At 40.6% G+C, this 4,350-nt stretch overlaps 1 non-coding gene across 1 annotated transcript; it reads right to left on the bottom strand.

The window, feature by feature from the left end:
* Positions 1-2,434: 2,434 nt before the first annotated feature.
* On the bottom strand, positions 2,435-2,631 carry LOC131257047 (U2 spliceosomal RNA). Its single transcript, XR_009177069.1, has one exon. It is a non-coding gene; the product is annotated as a U2 spliceosomal RNA (small nuclear RNA).
* Between the last annotated feature and the right edge of the window lie 1,719 nt (positions 2,632-4,350).

The raw sequence follows: 4,350 nt of genomic DNA, 5'->3' as shown, positions 1-4,350 counted from the left end.
TGTGCTTGTTTCTATATCATTTTGCTATTTTCTTTGTATACATCCAAGGACGGAACTCTAGGCTTGTATTTCTTTGGGTCCTGGTCTCGGCTATAGATGGCCTAGATATGTTGTTGGGCCTTCCACAGAAAATGTTGTTAAATCATCGAGCAGGCCTGGTCCTTGGTCTGGTCTATTTATTTGTTTGGCCTAAAAATGGGGCTAGCCTGGACCATGAGCCTAAAATAATCAACAGCTGGTCGTTGATGGGCTCTATCAGTAGCCTGATTGGTGAGCCTGGCTCATTGATAGCCCTAAGTACTTCAAAGTAAGATGGAGTAGAGACTTTGGTTTTACCATAAATCTACAGGTGAAGAAACAAGAAGATATATGATCCTTGATATGCACGTGACCCTTTGGCTCGGCAATCCAGACCTTCAATCCGATATGGGTATCCCTTGGCGGATGAGGGACCGTCGAAACTCCCCCCTGATGAAGCATTCTTAAGCATTTGATAGGTGCCATGCAAAGGGACAAGTCGGACAGAGGAGCAGCAGTCTACATTCAACAGGTTGGCTATGATATTTCAATCATGGAGATCTTTCAGGGACCCTGGGTCAAATGGATCGTCTGGATTACTGGGCCGGTGGGCCACTTTACAGAACTAGGGGCTTGAGGATACAGTTGATATTCTAAGCACCGGAATCATATGATTCCTAAATCCAGAAAGTTACACTTTACAAAACTAGTTATGCTATTAAGATGGCACTTGAACAAAATATGTAGAAACCATGCAATTATTATCATTCAAGCTGATAATAACATTAATGGTGGACCCCACTTGATGGAACCAACATCAAAGGTGGGGCCTACATAATGAATGGTGCACATTAAAGGTCAAACCATAATGATGAATGGCCACATCCAAGGTGGGCCCACACGATGAATGGTCCACATTAAAGGTTGGCCCCACATGATGGATGGTGGATGTGCAAGCGACCAAATAAAGTTGAGGGGATAATTATTTATGATGTTGGTAACTACACATGCTTTTATACTTTTTGGTTGATGAGTATATTGGTTATCTAACATACGTATCAGCAAAGTAAGTTGTGAAGGAGGGTGTTTAGATGATTAGTTACTTATGCCTCCGGTTGCTTATCTTGGTTTCTACCTAATTAGCATATAAGCATCTACTCAGTCCATCCATTTTGCTTGCTCATTTTAGGGTATTGGCCCAAAAATGGGTTAGATCTAAATCTCTGGTGGACCACATGATAGGAAACAATGGTCATTGAATGCTCACCATTAAAATAAAATTCCTTTAGGGCCCATTATAATGTTTATATGCCATCCAACATGTTGATAAAGTCACACAAACCATGATAAGGGAAAATACAAATATCAACTTGATCCACCTTTTGATTTGGATCTACTTCATTTTTGGCTCATGCCTAAAATGACGGCAAAACGGATGGATGACATGGATATACAACACATACATCAAAGACGGATGAACGGATGAATGGCATGGATATACAACACATACATCAAAGACGGATGAATGGCATGGATATACAACACATACATCAAAGTCGGTCCACTGTCACCACTCCATAAAACATGCTATTACCTTAACATTGCTGCACACGGATTGCTAGGCGTGGACGTTGGGATATGCATGGAGGTGATTGCGCTTAGACGGAGCTTACGTTGATATTTAGAAGTGGTTAGAAATGGTTATATCTAACTGTGAGTTATCATTAGCCAATTACTTCGATTTTACAGTCATCTAAACCATGTGGAAATGTTGAGAGGAGAGAATATGAAGATTCTCGACCATAAAAATAACTCATTGATTAGAAGTTGAAGATTCTGTGTAAGGGACCGCGATTACAAAGAGGGATGGGATCAGGCACCCACTATGTCGTACGAATGTATCGTTTCTATTTCACAAGATCTCATGATCTATTGAGGATTAGAATTAGTTCTTGCGCACTAATAATGCAAGTTATGTGCGATGCCATGTTAGATGCAATATTTATGACGAGCTATCGCCTAGGCTGGATAAATCTACTTTGACTTTTCCACTTGTCAAAGTGATAACCAATCAATTCAAATTTCTGATGGATAATGTCTAATTAACTCTGCAATTATGTATGTAAAGATGCGTGTGTGTATGCAATGTAAATATGTATGTAAAGATGCGTGTGTGTATGCAATGTAAGCGTGTGTGATATATTGTTGAACGCAACGCCTATGACAAGCTAGGGTTTCGATTAGGATCCGATTATATTGACAAGCTATAGAGCATACACTTGTAATCGATTAGGTGCACGATGTTATATGAGTTTTCTTCTCAAGTGGAGAAGGCTTGGACTTCCTGGGATGATTTGAAATGAGGGGGCTCTTTATAGTTCACAGGGATTTTTTTATTTTTTTTTTTTTTTTTTTTGAAGGGTGCGCTAGGCCCATGCAATAGTGCAATGCAAAGGTGACGCTCAATGATCCCAGCAGCAAGCTGCTGTGGTGGACCATCCCCCATAAGAAATTAATTTAAAATCATGTGACCCGATGGGCCATGTATCAGATATTGAACTGATAAGAATAGATACTACATAACTTGGTTTTCTTGTAATTCCTAGCAAGTGTCGGGTTGAAAGTGGCTTGAAGGGCCTAGATTTGAGATTGCCTCATGGCGATATATCAAGGGTTGACTTGAATTGCATGGATGATAATTTTTTGTTTAAGGGAGAGGCACCGAAGTCAATTCGCATTGTTACACGTTTAAGCATTATAAAAGGAGAGATTCTACACGTATTGAGCCCCTACCAAGGCAGGGGACCTGCCACGTGGCTGGCGGCGTGTAGGGTGTCGCTAGAGCCACACGAAGTCCCATGCTGTGGCGGGTGGTACGTGTGAAGGCTTTGCTTCTATTGGTGTTGCATAGCCAGGGCTCCAGATTTTGATTGTGCTTTGGGCCTATGGGTTTGGATAAGGGTTTGTTTAGTGCTTGTTTTGACTAGGTGAGTTGACTGGGTAGGTTGATTGGGTGAGCCGACATGGTGGGTTAACTCAATGGGTCAACTTGGTGAGTTAACCGAGTTTTCAAGTTTTTGGATTTAAGGTTTTAGGGCTTAAGGTCCTAGGGTCAGGTTTAGGATTTAGGATTAGGTGCATTGATCGCGGTTAGTTGTGAGTTCAGATTAGGTTTTGTATTGCGTTTGGTTTGGTTGCGGGTATGACCAGGTGAGTTGATTGGATGGGTTGACTCGGTCCAACATAATCAACTTGTCCGCCAGGGTGGAGTGTCTACACTAGATGAACCCACCTCCATGTGCCTAGGGCTCACTATGATGTTTCTTAGACATCCACTCGGTCCTTCTATTTTACCAAACTATGTTAGGAGGTGAAACAAAAAGGAGGCGGGTCAAAAGCTTAAGTAGGCCACATTCAAGGAAACAATGGAGATTGAATGACCACCATTAAAATCTTAATGAGGCTTATTGTGATGATTATATGCCATCCAAACTGATCACAAGGTCATTCCTAGCCCCATAAGATCACATGCAGAAATATGTGGACAGGTGGATATTTCAAAAAAAAATAAAAATAAAAATTTGTGGGCTTCATGACTATTTAGACAGTGAAGGTTTAATACCACTGTTTCAAGTAGTGTGGCCCACTTGAACATTGGATCTGTCTTATATTTGGGCCCACAACTTAAGATAAGCCAATGAAAATGGTGGATTGGGTGGATTTCTCAAAAACATTATGGTGGGACACTTCAATTTTTTGAGCTCCTCCATTCTAAGGTAAGGTTTAATAATACATTTTCAAGATATGTGGCCCATCTGAGTTTTGAATCTTCATTATATTTGAGAACTTATTAAAATGAATCTAACCGGTGGACACAATGGATTTATGAGAACCATCATGATGGGCCACATGACAATGGGCATGGTTTCAACAATGGGTGTTTGATACCATTAGAGCTCCTCTATTCTAAGGTGAGGTTTAATAATACTTTTGCAAGATATGTGGCCCACCTGAGTTTTGGATCTACATTATATTTGAGAATTTATTAAAATGAATCTAACTGGTGGACACAGTTGATTTATGAGAAACATCATGATGGGCCACATGACAGTGGGCATGGTTTCAACAATGGATGTTCGATATCATTATTGCAAGTTGTGCGGCCCACTTGACTATTGGATCTACTTCATATTTAGACTCCACCCCCAAAAATGATATGAATAAAATGACTAAAGGAATAGATTTCTCAAAAACATTGCAGGATGTATTTCCCAACATGGCACATCCATCATCATGCTCCAGCCTAAGTGCATAGGTATACTCACAAGAGTT

The sequence above is a fragment of the Magnolia sinica genome, chromosome 9 (assembly GCF_029962835.1).
Source record: "Magnolia sinica isolate HGM2019 chromosome 9, MsV1, whole genome shotgun sequence".
Lineage (NCBI taxonomy): Eukaryota > Viridiplantae > Streptophyta > Magnoliopsida > Magnoliales > Magnoliaceae > Magnolia > Magnolia sinica.
The sequence above is the reverse complement of the archived record's forward strand: the minus strand, read 5'-3'. Positions and strand labels throughout refer to the sequence as shown.